We start from the raw sequence: 20,553 nt of genomic DNA on the forward strand, positions 1-20,553 counted from the left end.
CAGTTCTAGCCAACAATATGGCTCCGTGAGTTAATACGTCCTGCTGACCTCAGCAGATATCCGAAGATCACATTTGGAAACCCAGGAAAGAAGGCACGGTCTTCCTCGCTTATAAAGTCTATAAAGTTACTACAATGAAATTGGCTTCGATTTGCCGCACTTGTTAACGGCAGAAGTCGGGTATGAAACAACATGGAAAAAAATAGTTTTCGCTATTGCTCCGTAATATGAATCAAAGTTTGAATCCATCCCATTTTCAAGCCAATGGCTGTATAAACTGTGGGTTTTAACTACATGGTTGGAAGAAGTGTTTACAAGGAGGTGTACAAAAAAGGAACCCGTTGCGGAGAGAGACAAAGTTGCACAACAAGGCAGTTTGTGTTTTTGGCAAAGTTTTGGACTGAATTTGACGTTATGAAGTCTGTTGCCTTTGAGACAATAAAAAAAAAACTGCCCTGAAAGTGCAGTTGTGACACATAACAGCGTTCAGAGTTTAAAGATTAAAGGCTGCAGCACATTAATGTTACCCGTTAGCAAGGGGTGCTTCCCAGGAACCGGACACGAGGCAAAGTTCAGAGAAAAGGAACTTATCAGAGCCTCGTTTTCAGCCATGTAAGAGGGCCAATGCCTGGGGGCTTAAAACAGCCTGCACAGAGGAAATGTGTTCCTAATGTGTCCAAAACATCTGTTATCTCTATATGACAACAAAGATCCCACCATCCCACACTCCCAACACTGCACACCACTTGTGGGTTCACATGCTACTGTACAGGATGACGACACAACTGCAATTAACACGTCTAGTTGGGACAAGGTATGTATTAAAATAAAAAAAACAATTTTTGGTAGTTTTGGTTCTAGGGGAAATCTGCACTTGCCGGAGTCTCCAATACCATCCATGTCTGGAAAGCAGGCCATGGCGAATACACGAGAGCGTGGCTCGTGTTGGCCTCCCAACACTACCCATCATGCACGGCGTAGAAGCAGCAATAGAGTGTGATCATGAATTTAGATGGGCAAAAACCTTCCTACTGGCTGCAGCCAGCCGACGAGCATGTTAAACGAAGCAACAATCAAACCCTGGAACGAGTTTGTGGATAAAAAGAATGGCTGCCACAGACACACAGGTTTCCCGGCTGCACCGAGCGACAACAGCCCAAACAGCACACAACATCTGTCTTCGTCACTTGTATGCCTGCTACATCACCACAAAGCACACATTGAAGCATTCGGCTGACAGCGAAGATGGGCTGTGCCAAGACATAACTAATCAACAACAGAATTGAGGCTGAATTCTGAGCTTCCTTCCACCCCATTGTTTCTTTTAACGAGGCCTGTTGCCCTGATGAAAGAAGGTCCTGGGACGGTTTCCAGAAGGGATCTCTTGATTCAGTTCTGTGTGCGACAGACGACTCCATCTTTCCTGCAGCCTATTAATTAACAAGGTCACAACTCTAAAGTGGACAGGAGCTTCATTTTCACTTTTTACCATGTGTCCCAAATTAAATTAAATGCATGAAAAGCGGGGTTTTATCCAATTTCAAGCACAGCTGTCACTTACAGAAATGGAGCAACGGGCACAGGGAACAACACTTAAAACTATAAATACAGCCCTTGCATGCTTCAACGTGAGCCCTTAACTACCCTAGTTTTAGGGCAAACTGCCTAAAAATGAGGACATCCAAGTTTTACAGGTTCACAAAGAAGTAGGAGGTTCGGGAATCTATGTTAGAAGTAAAATTCCAGGGGTCCTCTTACTCCCTCTGACATACTCCTGCAGACTATCCGCAGCAGAGGCAGGAGTAGTCCAGAGTGGGAGTGTCCAATAATCTGGAGCAGTAAACACGGTGTAGATGCATATTTTATGCACCGGAGAAAAGAAGGTGCATTATTAGCTCTTTAGAATGGAGAGCCCTGATACTTATATTGGTAATCAGAGAATGTGCTTTTTAGCCCACACAAGTTCTGTTAAACAGGTGCTGGTAAGCCCATCTGGGATTTACCCTCCTACCCACAAATGAGTAACATATGCATGAAGGAATAGGAGCTTGTGGTAGCGCGCTCCTTACACATCTTTCCGATGGGATCTGTTCTTGGCCATTCTCTAATGCTTTCAAACAGGATTCTGCTCATTTTCCAGCGAGCTCTCTCAGTACAAGACAGATCAAGATGCACAAGCGAAAAAGACGGCCCATTCATGGGTAAAGGCGGAAGATGATGCGCAAAATGCATGAGATTAGGAAACCGCGGGGAAGGACATTTTATTGAAAGTGGAATTTGGCCAAGAAGGTTATTAGAAAGAAATATTATCTCTTCCGCTGGGGAAATATTTACTAAGGGCCTGGTTATCAGTGCTACTTACCTGTGGATCAAAGAGCTTATTCATGGAGCGTTGAAGGATTTATCACTCATACAAATGCAAACATATTCGATTAAATAAGTGAGAAGGCTGAGGACGCTAATATCGGTGAAAAACAAGCATTTACACATGCAATCGACTTGGCTCAGGAGAGAAAAGCATCACACGCCATGTACAATCAGCTTCCCGACCTCCTGCCAAGCACAAAGACAGCTTGCACCTTCCATCCCACCCCTGTACCAACATCATCCCTGGAGAGTGGAACAAAGCTGGTAGGGAAAAGACACACACAATTGATGGAGGGGATGCAGAACCAATCAAAACAGTCACGCCCAATCAAGAGATCTGGGTTAAATCCATCATTCTTTTACTCACCATGCCACCCCAGTTTAGACCTGGCCATATGCAAATAAGTCTTGACCCAGTGCCTCATGGGAACAGTCCAGCCCGAACTGCCAAGCCAGGTCCTCCCTGGACCGGACACAAGCATCCTAGGACCGGTTTCGGGGTTTCACCCCTCATCAGCCAGGATAGCTTGATTCCAGTGGCACAGTGAGCCCAGGACCCACATCTGGGCATACCTGGCGCACTTAGGGCGAGAAAGCAAAAGACACACAAATGATGGACAGAATGCAGAACCAATCAAAACATTCACCCCCAGTCAAGAGATCTGGGTTAAATCCATCATTCTTTTGCTCATCATGCCACCCCAGTTTAGACCTGGCCATATGCAAATCAGTCTTGACCCTATGTCTCATGGGAACAGTCCAGCCCAAACTGCCAGGCCAGGTCCTCCCTGGAGCGGAAACAAGCATCCTAGGACCGGTTTCGGGGTTTCACCCCTCATCAGCAAGAATAGCTTGATTCCAGTGGCACAGTGAGCCCAGGACCCAACTATCCTGGGCTGGGTTAGTACCAGGCCTGTCCCGGTGCTCAGATCTGACACTCACTTCTGCTGGAAGGTTATTCCATGCCTTTACAGCACGTTCTGTAAATACCTTTTTAAGCGCCTGCTCCCAAAAGTGGATTTTGTGACTTCTCATTCTAGAACTACACGGTCAATGCCTTGTGTCAACTTCTTGGTCTCTATCTCTGTCACGCCTGCCGATTCCAGCCCCCGGATGACTCCGTTCCCTGTCCAAGATGGCCGCTCTTGAGTGCGCAGGCGCAACATGGTCAGGCGAGTTGAAAAGCCTGACTTCCGGTTTACTCGGAGCTTCGCGTTCCAGTGGGGCTCCTCAGGCTGTTGCGATACTTGTTCTCCAGCGTTCTGAGTTTCCTGGACTACCTCGGTAGTCGTTCTGTTCCCGTGTCCATCGCCCATCCTCTTCTGAGGATCCCACAGTTGGTCTATTTTTCAGCAACCCTCTTTGTCAGAGCTCTGACACCCGAGCCTGGTTCCTCCAGCTCGGGGGCTCATTTTTGTCTCGCGCCGTTTGGCGCCTTGTGCCTTTGCTCTGTCGAGCATACCTCAGCAGGCAGTAGTGTACTCCGCCCACCTTACCGGATCTTGTCCCGTGGGCCGGCCGGGTTTAACTGCTCCTGCACCCCTGTCCTTCCACGCTTCCTCTCCCGTTTCGCTCATTATCTGCCCCATCCTCCAGAGACCCACTTTCCTGTGTTTCCCTACTTGGAGAGCTGGCCATATTCACTACAGTTGGCAGTTGGGACTACATACAAGGCTCCTTTCGTCACAACTCAAGGTACTGTGCTGGGGGAGCATTGAGGGTGGGGGTGTTAGTTCCCATATTACGAGCCTTTCATCCTTATCCTGTTCCTTTTATGATTTCATAGATCCTAAGATGTGTCTCCCATAACACCAGGGGCAGTTCCAGTAAACTTCTTAGGATTCCCTTCACAACCAGTCCACTAGGTAGGCGAGCCTCCTATTGGTAGTCAGGACAGGTGGAGGGGGTTTTTAGGGACATTCACCTCACTTCTCATTAACATATGTTCTTTGTGCCTTTTTCAGACGTCCGCTCTCTCAAAACCACAGTGACAACCAAGAAGGCAGTTCTCTGGATGCTACCCTCCTTTCCTTGTTTTGTCTCCCCTCTTTCCCTCCTTACCCGTGTGTTCTAGTGTTTGATAGCCACACGGTGTGAGAAGGGACGGTTGGGAATTAGCTTCTACTCCTCGCAACAGCAGCGTGGGGACTCGGTGGCGCTCCTGCAGAATCCTATCCGGTAAGAACCTGACAGAACGCGAAGCCCTAGTGGTTTGTTCTGCCCGGGCGCCATGGACTTACCTCAGGTTACAATGACGGACTTAGCTAATATGATAGGGAATTTGCAGTTAGAAACGCAGGCCTTGACCGCTCGAGTAAATACCCTACAGCGAGAGAGACCTGGGGAGGGCGGTGCTAGGGGCTCAGCACAGGTTATACAAGTAACTACTCCTCCGTCCATTCCTCTTGCACCACCCGAAAGATTTTCAGGAGACTCTTCAAAATGTGCCACTTTTATTAGCCAGTGTCAACTACAATTCACATGTAAAGCACAATGTTTCCCTACAGACCAGGCAAAGGTGGCTTTTATGATTTCTTATTTAGGTGGTTCAGCAGCAAAATGGGCAATTCCGTTGATAGAACGGGACGACCCTTTATTACAGGACTATAGGGCATTCCAAAGAGAATTCAAAAAACTTTTTGACAAACACACTTATACCCAGTCTGCAGATACAGAGTTACTAGCTCTCAAACAAGGGACGACAGACTTGATTAGCTATATCACCTCATTTCAGAGGTTGGTGGTTGAGGCTGAGTGGCCAGAAGAAAAACGTAGTACTTTATTTTATCGGGGCCTTAGAGACGACATCAAAGATTCTTTATCACAGATTGTGGATCTCCCCAGGGATTGTAAAGAACTTATTGACCTAGCGGTCAAAATAGACCATCGTCTTCAAGAACGAAAGCGAGAAAAAGGAAAGATCGAGAGTAGAACAGTGATTCTTCGGGAGAAAAGAACAGAAGCCGCTTCTGCAGCCGACGAAGTGGAACCTATGCAGATAGGGACTTTACGTGGGCCTTTAACCTCTGAAGAAAGACGCAGAAGACGAGACAATCAGCTGTGTCTTTATTGTGGGAAGGCGGGTCATTTTCTCAGAAATTGTCCTACCAAACCAGTAGTAACCAAGAAGTCGGAAAACTAGAAAACCCGGGGCCTAGTGAGACCAGGACTCCGGGTTATTCTGGTTTAAGTGTCTCTTCAGCTAACCCTAGTATGGCTCACCCCAGTCATTTTTTTGTCGCCGCCAAATTAATCTGGAACCAAGGAAAAACAGAGATTCAAATCATGATAGATTCGGGCGCTTCAGGGAATTTTGTAGACAAGAACTGGGCTGAGGATCATGGCGTACAAGCTTATAACAAGGGTTACATAGAAAATGTCACCACGATTGATGGAAGCATCTTAAAATCAGGTCCCATCACACATCAGACGGAGGCCATACAAGTCCTCTTAGAGCCTAATCATACAGAAGTGATAGTATTTGACTTGATCCAATCCCCTCAGTTCCCGGTCTTGTTGGGCCTCCCTTGGTTGAGGTTGCATAACCCGTTGATAGATTGGAGAAAGGCAACAATCCAGTTCAATTCCGAAGACTGTTTGGCTCATACGGTAATGTCTAGTCAGATCAGTAAGGTACCAAGGGTGGAGGAGGAGAACTCTTTACCACAGGAGTATCAAGACTTGAAAGCCATTTTTAACGAGGAAGAGGCCACTAGTCTTCCCCCTCACCGACCGTATGATTGTCGGATTGAGCTACAGAACTGAGCCAAAATACCCTGTAGCCGGGTTTACTCCCTCACGGAGAAAGAAAACCTGTATTTAAGGGAATATTTGGATTCCATGCTGGCCATGGGATTTATACGTCCTTCCCGCTCCCCAGCCTCATCTTCGCTGTTTTTCATACCAAAGCGGGAAGGGGGCTTACGATGTTGCATTGACTATAGGTCTCTGAACAAGATTACGATCAAAAATAGGTATCCTCTTCCGCTCATCTCCTCTCTCCTTGATCAAGTGAGAAATGCCCAAATATTTACTAAACTAGATTTACGGGGTGCTTATCACTTGGTCAGGGTAGCTGAGGGAGATGAGTGGAAGACGGCCTTTTGTACGAAATATGGCCTCTATGAGTATCTTGTAATGCCCTTTGGGCTGTGTAATGCCCCCTCAGCATTCCAATTCTTTATAAATGAGGTTCTTAAGGAAATGCTGGAGGTCTACGTCATTGCCTATATTGATGACCTGCTTATCTACTCCTCTTCCCCGCAAGAACATGTACACCACGTCAGAAATGTGTTGCAGCGACTAAGGGACAACCATCTCTACTGTAAACTTGAGAAATGTATGTTTCATGTCCAGGAGGTCCCCTTTTTGGGTTTCATTATAACTCCAACAGGGTTACGTATGGATCCCCAAAAGGTTGAAGCTATCCATCGTTGGTCCACTCCTCAAAAGGTGAAAGAGATACAAAGTTTCCTCGGCTTCGCCAATTTTTATAGGCGTTTTATCTCGGGTTTTTCCAAGACGATAGCGCCTATTACCAAACTATTGAAAAAAGGGGTTCCTTTTGTTTGGACAACAGAAGCCGAGACAGCATTTCAAACACTAAAGACAGCTTTCACCCAAGCACCTGTACTCCAACATCCGGATCCCAGGTATCCATTCATAGTGGAGGCGGATGCATCGCAGGCCGCGGTGGGGGGGGTGCTATCCCAGGCAGACCACATTACAGGCGAATTACATCCAGTGGCATTTTTTTCCCATAAATTCACACCCGCGGAACTAAACTATGCAGTTGGAGGCAAGGAACTGTTAGCCATTAAGAAGGCCTTTGAGGAGTGGCGTCAGTACCTGTTAGGAGCCAGACATACCGTTATGGTCTTCACAGATCACCGCAACTTGCAATTTTTAAAATCAGCCAAGGCCCTATCCATGAGGCAATTACGGTGGGCCCAATTCTTTAGTGAATTCGATTTTACTATTCAATACAGAGCAGGCAGACAGAATGGTAAGGCTGATGCGTTGTCTCGGTTAGGATTTGAGATGCCTGAAGAATCGGTAAATCCACCCCACATCATACCACAACATAGAATAGTGGGAGGACTGTCAGAGGAGGATTTCTACACGAAAGTAAGGACAGAACAACAGACAGGGAGCGGACAAGAGATGGTAGAGTCAGTGGAACACGTTACCCGGAAGGGGTTCCTGTATGTACAGGAAGGCCTGGTTCTTCCTACTGTGGACTTGCAAAGACAGGCTCTAGAATGGTGTCATGCTCATCCTCTGGCCGGACACCCTGGAATAAAGAAAACTCTTGCCTCAGTCAGAAGGTGGTTTTGGTGGCCAAATCTAGGAAAGGATGTAGAACTATTTGTGAAAACATGTCACGTGTGTGCCCAAAGTAAAACATCCAGACAGAGGCCCATGGGGTTACTCCAACCTCTCCCTACCCCCCCGATGCCGTGGCATACAGTGTCCATGGACTTCGTAGTGGAATTACCTCTTACGACCAGTGGCCACACTACCTTATTGGTGGTTGTAGATCTATTCACTAAAATGGCCCATTTTGTTCCATTACCAGGCCTCCCTACGGCGGCTGAATTAGCTACAATCTTCCTCCATCATGTAGTCAGGTTACACGGGTTTCCCTCCGTGGTCATTTCAGACAGAGGCTCTCAGTTTGTTTCTCGGTTTTGGCGGAAAATGTGCTCCCTGCTACAAATAGAAGTCAGATTGTCCTCAAGTCATCATCCCCAAACCGATGGCCAGACTGAGAGGGTAAACCAGTGCTTCGAACAATACATAAGAAGCCAGTCACTACACTCCAGAACAGAATGGGACAAGATGGTATGGACAGCAGAGTATGCATACAACAACAGTCAACATGCATCCACAAAAAACACACCCTTCTACTGTTCTTACGGTTTCCACCCAAAGACCCTTCCTTCAGTGACCATCGCGGACTGTGTGGTCCCAGCGGTCAGTGACTTCATTCATAACATTCAAGATATACACAAGGTCACACGGGACAATCTAGACCAGGCTAAGGCACAGTGTAAAAAAGGGGCAGATGCTCACAGACAGACAGAACCTTTGTATCAACCCGGGGACGAGGTATGGCTATCATCAAAATATATACCTCTAAGGGGTCCTTGTAAATTCAAACCTAAGTATCTTGGGCCTTATAAGATCAAAAGAGTAATCAACCCCGTAGCTATGGAACTGCAGTTGCCAGTGTCCTTCAAGGTACACCCTGTCTTCCATGTTTCGTTGCTAAAGCCCATGGAACCTGAGACCCGGCTTCCCCCAAAACCTGCTCCAGTATCCATAGAGGGAGAGGACGAATATGAAGTGGAAGCCATTATCGATTCACGAAGAAACAGACGGCGATTGCAGTATCTGATACACTGGAAAGGCTACGGTATAGAGGAACGTACATGGGAACCCGCTAGTCAGGTTCACGCCCCTCGATTACTCCGTCTTTTCCATAGACGTCATCCTCACAAGCCTAAACCTGTGGGAGGGGTTCTAGGGGGAGTATACTGTCACGCCTGCCGATTCCAGCCCCCGGATGACTCCGTTCCCTGTCCAAGATGGCCGCTCTTGAGTGCGCAGGCGCAACATGGTCAGGCGAGTTGAAAAGCCTGACTTCCGGTTTACTCGGAGCTTCGCGTTCCAGTGGGGCTCCTCAGGCTGTTGCGATACTTGTTCTCCAGCGTTCTGAGTTTCCTGGACTACCTCGGTAGTCGTTCTGTTCCCGTGTCCATCGCCCATCCTCTTCTGAGGATCCCACAGTTGCTCTATTTTTCAGCAACCCTCTTTGTCAGAGCTCTGACACCCGAGCCTGGTTCCTCCAGCTCGGGGGCTCATTTTTGTCTCGCGCCGTTTGGCGCCTTGTGCCTTTGCTCTGTCGAGCATACCTCAGCAGGCAGTAGTGTACTCCGCCCACCTTACCGGATCTTGTCCCGTGGGCCGGCCGGGTTTAACTGCTCCTGCACCCCTGTCCTTCCACGCTTCCTCTCCCGTTTCGCTCATTATCTGCCCCATCCTCCAGAGACCCACTTTCCTGTGTTTCCCTACTTGGAGAGCTGGCCATATTCACTACAGTTGGCAGTTGGGACTACATACAAGGCTCCTTTCGTCACAACTCAAGGTACTGTGCTGGGGGAGCATTGAGGGTGGGGGTGTTAGTTCCCATATTACGAGCCTTTCATCCTTATCCTGTTCCTTTTATGATTTCATAGATCCTAAGATGTGTCTCCCATAACACCAGGGGCAGTTCCAGTAAACTTCTTAGGATTCCCTTCACAACCAGTCCACTAGGTAGGCGAGCCTCCTATTGGTAGTCAGGACAGGTGGAGGGGGTTTTTAGGGACATTCACCTCACTTCTCATTAACATATGTTCTTTGTGCCTTTTTCAGACGTCCGCTCTCTCAAAACCACAGTGACAACCAAGAAGGCAGTTCTCTGGATGCTACCCTCCTTTCCTTGTTTTGTCTCCCCTCTTTCCCTCCTTACCCGTGTGTTCTAGTGTTTGATAGCCACACGGTGTGAGAAGGGACGGTTGGGAATTAGCTTCTACTCCTCGCAACAGCAGCGTGGGGACTCGGTGGCGCTCCTGCAGAATCCTATCCGGTAAGAACCTGACAATCTCTAAGAGGTTCATCTGCTTTGATCGTACCTGCTCTATTCCTAGTCTCGTTCCAGACTATGGGGTGTCAAGCCCTTGCATGCCTCGTCCTGCAGCAGACCGCGCTCCATAACCTTTGCCTCCCTTTGGACTGGCACACAATATCCCACCTGAGGTCTCACCAATGGTTGGATGGGTTGCAATCTAGCTTCATCTGTGCAAGACTTAGGGAATGCACCATTCGCTGCATTGTGATCTGGAATGCTTTAGTGCTCCAGGACGGACAGTGGAATATCAACCAATGACACCCTTTGCGGATCCCTCTGGTCCCTAGGGAAGCCAGAGTTGTTGCTGGTCACATTTGTTCATCCAACACCCTTAACTACAGTCACAGTGGGGTCCAGACATGGAAGTCTTGAGTTTCATGTGTAGACTGACGCTAGGCCATGGGTTAGAGTATACAGGCATCCAAGTGCCTACAGCCGCATACGATGAGGACCGGATGCTGCGTGTATGGATATAAATGCAGATCTTATTGCCAACGACTTGCGTCCATGGAGCCTCAAGTTGGTGACGAGGATGGGATGTGGCCTGCCAGGCTGCTCTAGAGTTAATAAACAGACTGCGCGTGAAGGACCACGCTTCAAGGGGTCTGGCCCAATGTTGAAAGGTTTTAGCACCAAAGATAGTGGCTATTAGGGGCAGTACGCTCTCTAGTAAAGCTGCGAGCATCACTTCTTCACCTCCGCGTCCTCAACCTCTGCTGACAAGAGAGACCCTGAGATCTAGAGGCAAACCTCAGCTTGCGTTAAGGGAACGGGTGATTCAGTAGAGTACAGGATTCTATGCAAGGCGGCGACTAGAAGTCCTAATGGCGTGGCTCACCAGAGGAATGCTGTGCACAACCCTGACATTTCAAGTATGTGTCAGGAGTGATAAACAGGGGCGGCAGATTTCACCTCGGGGTCTGTGGCTGCACTATTGACTATGTGAGTGAAAACATTAACTGCACTTTCCGTAGTGTTGGTCGTTGCAATGTTGAGCACGTGAGTAAGACACATTAACAGCAGGTTTCATATTGTATTTGTGGCTGCAATGATGAGCAAGTAAAAAACAACAATTGCAAGTTTCACTCTGTGGATAAAATGTTGAGCATCGGAGTGAAAATGTCACTTTGTTTGTTGCAATAGCGATCATTCGAGTGAAAAATCAACATATTGTGTCTGTTACTGCAATGTTGTGCATGTGAGTGATAGCAGGAGCAGGGATGTGCTTTCCTCTGTGCAGTCACAACTGACTGAAGATGGGTGGGATGATCGCATCTTGGCTAAGTAATGCATCAACAGAAGCAAGAGGAAGAGCGGGGTTTTAGGAGACCCTCTCGGGTACATATAGTCAGTGAATGACCTTCCGGCGGTGAGGAAAGCGAGTGCAAGTTGGCAACATTGCAGAGGCCTTATGGAATGCACGTGTGGCTGTGAGCTACCCAGGATGGAAAAAACTACTGTATGGAATAGCATTAGTCATAATCCCACTGCGTTAGCACGGCAGTGGTAATTCTGAAGTTGAAAGGTATTTTGAAACAGAACCTCCTTTCACCAGGGAAGAAGGGACACGTGACCTGGTTTCCGGTCTCCTAGTCATATGGCCGCTGAGTGAAAATGGCTTTGTCACAGGCGTCATGACCGATGGTTGGCCCCCTAGGCACTCCCTAAAGGCAAATATAATCCCATTAGAAATGCCCAACAATCCCGCAGGTCCTGGACAGTCTCGAAGCATCACCCCCACTCTATAAAAAGACTGACCACCTTAATTGTGGGCATAGCAGTACTGATCTATGTTTCCTGTGGGTAGAAACCAGCATGGAGCCTTTCAGAGTCAGCCCAACTTAATGGGTCAGCCCCCACCCACGTGGTTGTCGCTACTAGTCCCAAAAAAATAAATCATTGGTAATGCCAATAGGTGTGGCTTTAAAGAAATGGTAGATGGTCATGTGAAGCATTACAAGTAAATAACATAGGAATCGATATGTCGTTTTGCGGAATGATATTGGTGTCATTTAAAAAGTCATTTGACGCACCCTCAAGCCAGGCCTAAAAATCCATACAAGTTAATTACTGCCTTCCTCACATCTGTGCTTCTGCCAGGAAAAAACAACATAAATTATCCAGTTATTTAAGACACTTCAATGGCATTACAATGTCATGTGTGCGTCTCTGAAAGTTCAAGGGCAGGCAGCTGGATAAACAAAATGAGGACAGATAGCTGTTTGGAGGGCAAGCACTTTTTTGTGGAAGCAAACAACTTCTGCCCAATCAAAACATACTCCTGGCTCCCATCGCAACATGTGGGTGGAGCCAAAGCAGCTCTCCTGGCGATTCTCACATCATCGGCTGGCAACAGCTGGGCCGTCAAGCCAGACCATGAAAACACTATGGTAGGTGAGCCTGCCTTGGCATACATTGGTTTTGCAGTGAATTGTGTATACTATCCAACGGTACATTTGCCCAGTTACACATTTTATGCGTCATACACGACAGAAGAAGTATATCGGAGGGTGGATGAGAAAGAATGTGCACTGGAGCTGTGGAGCTCGGTGAATGACACTAAATGAAAAGTGACTTTGGGAGACGCATAGTAAGACTTACCCCGGCACGTCGGTGCACTGGTCTTTGTACAGGCCGGACAATGTACACAACTCTTTACGAAGGGATAATGTCGACAGTAAAAGGAAAACACCTCATACGACCTTTCAGTGTCCTTGTATGTGCATCTGTATAGTGCTTTACTATTATGTGTACGGTCCTGTAGTGGTGTCGAAACCTTGACTCCTCGTGGCTCTGGGGTCCCCGTCGACTGGAGCCGGAGTGGCTGATGACGCTGTATCTGGAAGAGCACCTTCACGAGGAGAGGCGAGTCGTATGAGGAGGTTATGACAAATGTATTGCTTAATACAAGTTTTGGGGGGATCTCGGCTCTCTAGCAGTGGGGGGGCACACACGTCATATGCTTTATCAGAGCCTGCTTCTGCATGGTGACTGAGTGCCAGAGTCAAAGATATTCGCCCAAACCGCCCATTTTGTACAGTGACAGAACCAGCAAAAGGAATGGCAATTGTGGGTCTCCAGCAATGACAGACGAATATCTGTAGAAATTCGACATCAATTCCGGGTCACTTCTGCAAAGTCTCGTTTTCAAAGACTCTAAAAAGCAGCAGGGGAAACAAATTGGAATCCACGCCTACTGATGGGGGCTGAAGACAGGCAAGAACACTCACCTGCCTGCTGCTTTACCACTTCTCCCTTAAGGCAATCTCAGTTTCGGCCTAGGCTGCTAGCAGTTAATACTTCCGGGTTGAAAGGGCGGTGGATGCCGGGATTCTGAACCAGAGTACTCAGAATCGGACGTGTATTGTGGAATGCGGGGGTTTCTTCTCTCTCCATTATGAGAATGTGGCTGCTTAGCAACCCCGGGAAACCCAGGAGGACCTATTTGTTTTTACCCGAGGAGACATCAGGTGTGGCTTCAGACATTAGAGCAGCGGTTCTGTCTAATAGAGCTAGACCGAAAATGTCACCCACCCCCGAGCACCTCCTGGGGCACGGTGCGGAAACACCCCGAGCAGCGGGAGGGGAGGTGTGAATTATCCAAGATAATAGCACTCAGAAGGGTGAAAAGCTGGGTTGTCCCTGCTTGAATTCCAGCTCGTGTCCTGTAGTTCACAGTGGCCAGCACTCAGAAGGATGAAAAGCAGGGTTGGCCCTGCTTGAATTCCAGCTCGTGTCCTATAGTTCACAGTGGCCAGCACTCAGAAGGATGAAAAGCTGGGTTGTCCCTGCTTGAATTCCAGCTCGTGTCCTGTAGTTCACAGTGGCCAGCACTCAGAAGGATGAAAAGCAGGGTTGGCCCTGCTTGAATTCCAGCTCGTGTCCTATAGTTCACAGTGGCCAGCACTCAGAAGGATGAAAAGCTGGGTTGGGCCTGCTTGAATTCCAGCTCGTGTCCTGTAGTTCACAGTGGCCAGCACTCAGAAGGATGAAACGCAGGGTTGGCCCTGCTTGAATTCCAGCTCGTGTCCTATAGTTCACAGTGGCCAGCACTCAAAAGGATGAAAAGCTGGGTTGGGCCTGCTTGAATTCCAGCTCGTGTCCTGTAGTTCACAGTGGCCAGCACTCAGAAGGATGAAAAGCAGGGTTGGCCCTGCTTGAATTCCAGCTCGTGTCCTATAGTTCACAGTGGCCAGCACTCAGAAGGATGAAAAGCTGGGTTGGGCCTGCTTGAATTCCAGCTCGTGTCCTGTAGTTCCCAGTGGCCAGCACTCAGAAGGATGAAAAGCAGGGTTGGCCCTGCTTGAATTCCAGCTCGTGTCCTGTAGTTCACAGTGGCCAGCACTCAGAAGGATGAAAAGCTGGGTTGGGCCTGCGTGAATTCCAGCTCTTGTCCTGTAGTTCCCAGTGGCCAGCACTCAGAAGGATGAAAAGCTGGGTTGGCCCTGCTTGAATTACAGCTCGTGTCCTGTAGTTCACAGTGGCCAGTGTGTTAACAGTCTTTACTTGGAAAGAGAAGGAGCCAGGGCGAGTGTGTTTACCTTAGTTAAATAACCCGGTTAAAGTAAATAAAAACTATTTTTTCGGGCGATGAAGGTTCCACAAACGAGCAGTAAAAAGTGGGCGGGAACTCATGAAGGAGGTGGGCGGCGGGGCTGTCAGACAGGAGACAGGAAGGAGACCGACCACGAACACATTTAGATCTTCTGAAGACAACAGTGGGAGAGAGAGACAAGGGGGGTGTAGGGTAAAGCATGTGAGGACACATGAGCCATATCTTGCGGTTTCAACAGGAAGAGGACTGAAGTATTGTTAAGAGAGAAGAGGGTGACGAGGGCGGAAGACCAGGGGGAAGAGAAGTAATCAAGTCAAGAAATGTCCAGGTTGAGAATAAAGGCAATGATCACGTGAAATGAGTGAACAGATTAAGGACTCCTGCGCAGTAAAATGTATGAATAGTTTTGCATTTGTTTGAGACCAGGCCCTGCAAGGCTAGACTGTCGGCCTTGTCCTCTCCAGCGCCTTCCCTCTCGGACCAGGCTCACTGTTTCCTCTTACCTCCCTCCCCCGCAATCTCCTAGTCCCGGCCTCTCTGGCCTAACACTGGATAATAGAGAAGATATTGCCTCTGGGTCCCATATTCATTCAGTCTTTTCTCTGGGGTGAAAAGTGTTTGTACCTACTAGGCATGTCCTACAGAGCGGAGACAGGTGGGCGCTTGCAAGACAACAAGACGGATTGGGTGGTGGGGGGCCGAGCGGGGCATCAGACTGATGTAAATTGTGCTTAAGTATTACTCAAAACTTCGGTTCAGAACATAAATATAGACAAGCATTGGCATAGCCAATAGGTCTCGCCTTTGGGACCTTATAAGTGTTTAGCCATGCAACAGTTGCATAACTAAACACTTTTAAAGGTCCCAAAAGCGAGACCTATTGGTTATGCCAATGTTTGTTTTAACTGCTGCAATCTATTGAAGCCTCAGGAGAACATCAAAGCGGCCGCGAAAGTGATCGCGATCAAATATCAAAGCGGCGAAAGTAATCGCAGTAGAGCGCTACGCGCGCGCCCGCGCACATGCACTGTAGCTCTAGGCTGGCCTGGTAGCACTTTTTGGAGCCCTCACAAACCCCCACAAGACCTAAACAAGCATTGGCATAGCCAATAGGTCTCGCCTTTGGGACCTTATAAGTGTTTAGCCATGCAATAGTTGCATAACTAAATACTTATAAGGTCCCAAAAGCGAGACCTATTGGCTATGGAAAGTGAAAGTAATCGCGGTAAAAGCGACGTGCGCGCCCGCGCACATGCACTGTAGCTCTAGGCTGGCCTGGTAGCACTTTTTGGAGCCCTCTCAATAAGTCTTGCCAGACCAGCGCATGCGCTGGGTCAGGCGAGACCTAAAAACCCTTATTAGTGACATGATTCATGTGTTACAGCCCAGATCCTATTTTTCATTCACCCAAAACACCTCAATAAATCCTCACTACAACAATTCAGAAGCGTTTCCACGTGTTGCTGGGGAACATTAACAACTAAACTCGGATTAGGCAACAAAGGAGAGCTCCTTAAACGGGAAATCCAGCAGGATTAAAGTATGTTCAGCGTGGAGAAACCTCGCTGGTCTGATATTCCTATGGATATACCTTTTTGGCTCAGAGGATGTTCGGGTATAAACATATCCATGCATAGGGCCCCTCACCTAATCTTAAGTAAGGACCTTTCTGAGTAACTGTTCTGTGCAGGAGAGCACAGAAGGTTGTGGGCAAGACTCCAGAGGCATAGCGCCTAAAAGTGATCAGCAGTGAGTTGCATCAGGGTTCCAGAGGGCTGCTGTGGCCTCCGTATGGGCTATGCTATCGGCTTCTGAGCATTTCTGCTCAGAATCTTCCACCTATTTACCAGCCAAGCGGACCATCCTTGAATTTCAAACCCATGTGGATGAGCGACAGTGGTCTGCGTGTACTCAGTCTTAAAGCAGGAAATCGGAAATCCTGATTTAACCAAGATATACATGAAGAAATACTTCAGGAGGAGTCACTTACACACATGCTTTTACCTGGAATTGTTAATCATATTCAGAATTATTTAGATTCATTTTTACATATGAGGATTACATACAATTTTATGACAAATCATCACAATTCAATTTATTACAGATTTATCCAGTTAAATATTTTTCATATACCAGTGCGACTAGAGTAACAGAGCTCATAAACAAAAATATTTTTTTTAATGAACAAACATCTACAAAAAGCAGAATTAAAGGACAGAAAAAGTGAACGCACCCCATATAAATTAAAAAAGGTACAGAAGACAAGTCATGAAACAGTAGTCTGATCGGCCTATATATGTCAACATTTCAGTCCTTCATAGAACTACACCAAGGACCATCATTAGAACAGATGTGTGTGCTGAAAAGATCTGTCTCAATGCTATATAAGATATCAAATAATATTAAAGAATATTTGCTTATGAAATGTTTTTTAGTATTATGTGCCACTCTCCTTTAATAGATGTATGAAAAATATTTAAATGTATAAACGCAGCCAACCGAGTAGCCCCCATCAAACAAACCAAAACCCGCGGAGCCATCAAACAAGCCAGCTGGTACACACTGGAACTCTGCACAATGAAACATCGCAGCAAACAACTGGAGAAAAGATGGCGTACCAGTGGAGATGACTCAGACCGAGCCACCTTCAAGTCACCCTCAACAGATAACCGCCGACAACTCAAAGGTGCAAAAAGAATGCCCTGGCAGAGCGCATCGAGGCTAGTGCCAACCACACCAAGGAACTCTTCATCATCGCCAGAGAGTTCTCCTGCCCAACGGCCACTGAGTACATTATCCCTCCATCGCAAGAACTCGACGCCCTAGCAAATCATGTTCACTACAAGATATCCACCATCTATGGGAATTTCGAACCACAACCCACTGAACTCCTCAGCCTCCTCACTCCAACAGAAGCCTCCCTCGACCAACTACTCACAGCATGGGACAGCTCACCACACCACACACCACAGCCATCATAAACTCGATTCATTCTGGAGCACTCACAGATCCCTGCCCCCACTACCACTTCAACCCAGGAAGGAACGAGATTAGCCACCAACTCACCACCAACCTATCTCAACCGCATTTGTCACCACAGCAACCTTCACTGACACATGGAAAAACGCAGAAGTCAAACCGCTCAAGAAACCCTCCGCAGACCCCAGAACTACCGCCCCATATTGCTGTTCCCATTTCTTCCTAAAGTCCTGGAAAAGCCCATCAACCATCAGCTCACTGAACACCTTGAGAGAAACAACCTGCTAGACGCCTCCTAATCTGGTTTCCGAGCCAACCACAGCACATTGACCGCCCTGATCGCCGCCACAGACAACATCCGTCCCTTACTCGACAGAGGAAAATCAAATTCTCTGATCCTCCTCAACCTCTCCACAGACCTTTGACACTGTTTCCCACCACATACTCATCAAGAGACTTCACCAGATCGGACTCAAGGGAGACGCACTCAGATGGATTGCATCATTCCTCACGGGACGAAGGCAGACAATCTACCTCCCCCATCACCTTGGAACCAATGAGCACCATTTGTGTTGTCCCTCAAGGCTCATCACTCAGCCTCACCCTCTTCACCACCTACATGACGCCACTAGCTGACATCGTCGGAAACCACAACATCAACATATTATCATACTTCGACGACCCCCAGCTCATCCTCTCGCTTTCAGCAGACCCCGCCACCACAAAGACCAACTTCCTCACTGCATGAAGAATGTTGCACCCTGGATGAAGGACAACTGTCTGAAGCTCAACACAGACAAGACCAAAGTGCTGATCTTTGGCAACCAGGCCTCCCTCTAGAACAACACCCCATGGCCCAGAGCACAGACGCACCCCCACAGCAAAAGACCACGCCCGCAACCTCGGCATCATCCTCAACAGCAAACTCTCCATGAAATGACAGATCAACACAGTCTCATCTGCCTGCTTCCACACCCTTCACATGCTCTGAAGAGTCTTCAAATGGCTCCCCACAAGCACAAGGAAAAGCCATGGCGTCTGGACTACGGCACTTTATGCAGGGACCAACCCTGAACTCATGAGAAGACTCCCGATGATACAGAACTCAGAGGCCAGACTGATCCTCAACCTGCCCGAACGGCCCCTTATCACCTAACACCTGAGGAACCTCCACTGGCTCCCCGTCCGGGAAAGATGCTTATTCAAACTATTGTCACACCTACAAAGCCCTCCACGACCAAGGGCCAGCATACATGAACCACTGCCTGAACTTCTACCAACCATCCAGAAACCTCTGCTCTGCCTCCCTCGCACAGATGTATTAGTCACAGCGGAGGCCGTTCATTCTCCCATCTCGCCGCCAAGTCCTAGAACGCCCTACCCCTCCACCTCCAAACATCACCCTCGTTGACAGACTTCAGGAAGAGACTCAAGCCCTGGCTTTTCGACTGAGAGCAGCTATGCAGCGCCTGGATACCCTCACAGGTGATTAGGTGCACTATAAAAGGACTGTTTGATTGACTGATTGATAAATCTGCAATAAAAGACACTGGGGTAATTTGTCATAAAAATGTCTTTTGAAAATGTCTGCCCCCCCCGCCCCCTTCCCATAAAGCTGCTTTATCTAAGATGGCCACTGCAGTGGGTTGGAATTGTGGTCCAGCCAGCCAGGGCTGTCCATGGTCCTGCATTTCCAACAGACACTGGGCATTCCAGTCAAACTAAATGTGCAATCTGATTGGCCACGGAGCAGGCAATTCGATTGGCCAAAAGGTCCTGTGCTGACAGGTGGTGGACTATTTGGCAAAAAGTGCATGTCAGCTCACCAGCATTCAGTTATGGTTTGGGAGGAAAAGGAATCATGTTGATTCCACAATTGTGCTTTGCCAGAACTATGCGCCCACCAGTTATCTTCTGCAAAACAAAAAGTATACGCATACCACTCCCACCAGGAGAATCTCCAAGCTTTCCATAAGCCTGCACTTGTAGTTATTCTGAAATGGCTGCATCTCTGTAGGAAATGCCGTACATCAATTAAGTGCTACATAAGAATATGAAACGTATGCACATTTACATAAATCAAGATGGTACAGAAAGGGTATGGACTTACAGACCCATGCGCACCACCATGTCCGTTCTACTGTATACCATCCTCCTGAAGAAAGCATTCTATCGCTAGCTAGGTTTACGTATTTTATATATACCCCACATACATCGCAAACATATACGCAACAGACACCATTGCCTTTGTACTGAGAAGGTATGCTTAGAGAAATACAAGCCATGAGGGAGACCACACCTTGTTACACGTATCAGTAGAAAGGTTCATTGAGGGCCTGAAGCTTTCCACGACTGTCAACATAGTGTCAGGACTCCTCCTCACACCCTACTCTGCCACCCAATGCCATAAGCGCTGCTTAAATCATGAATCGAGTTGGAGAGCTGTAGGTGAGATAATGAGTGAAATAAGATGTTGACGGAGAGGAATGACTTCAGTCAAGTATTAGTTGAACCACTAGAACTTTTCTTCTACATCAATAATAAACTGTGGAACATGAGCTCTCCTTCCCTCAAGCTCTGTCACATCTAGTGCTTAATATGTTAAAAACAAATTGGTACGGGGCCCAAAGTTTTTTTCTGATCTCCGCCAGCGCACCCGAAGGCCAAGGCTGCCTAGTCCACATCTTATCTCACTCTCGCGATTTTTTCCCAAACATGCGTTTCCCTTTATCATCATGGTTTAAAAAAAAAAGTCCCAGTCCATAAAAAATAGTGTCAGTACCTCCCACCTGCACGAAGCACTCGGCATGCCCCAACATTTTCCTGAAGGCAGTGCTTGAATGGAAAATTAGAAGTGCAGGTACTCTGATCCAGAGTAGGCCTGGGCGGTAAATTCTGTTCCGCTCGCGGAATTGGGCAATTTCGCGCTCGGCAGAGAGCGCGGAATTGCCAAAAATTCCGCGATCTGCGGCGTCGT

General features: G+C 47.8%; 1 protein-coding gene across 1 annotated transcript in view; it reads right to left on the minus strand.

Moving 5' to 3' along the window:
- Window positions 1-20,553, minus strand: part of FUT8 (fucosyltransferase 8) — a 780,623-nt gene that overhangs the window by 524,988 nt on the left and 235,082 nt on the right. The gene's annotated exons all lie outside the window — the stretch shown is intronic.

The sequence above is a fragment of the Triturus cristatus genome, chromosome 9 (genome assembly GCF_964204655.1).
Source record: "Triturus cristatus chromosome 9, aTriCri1.1, whole genome shotgun sequence".
In the NCBI taxonomy this organism is placed as follows: Eukaryota; Metazoa; Chordata; class Amphibia; order Caudata; family Salamandridae; genus Triturus; species Triturus cristatus.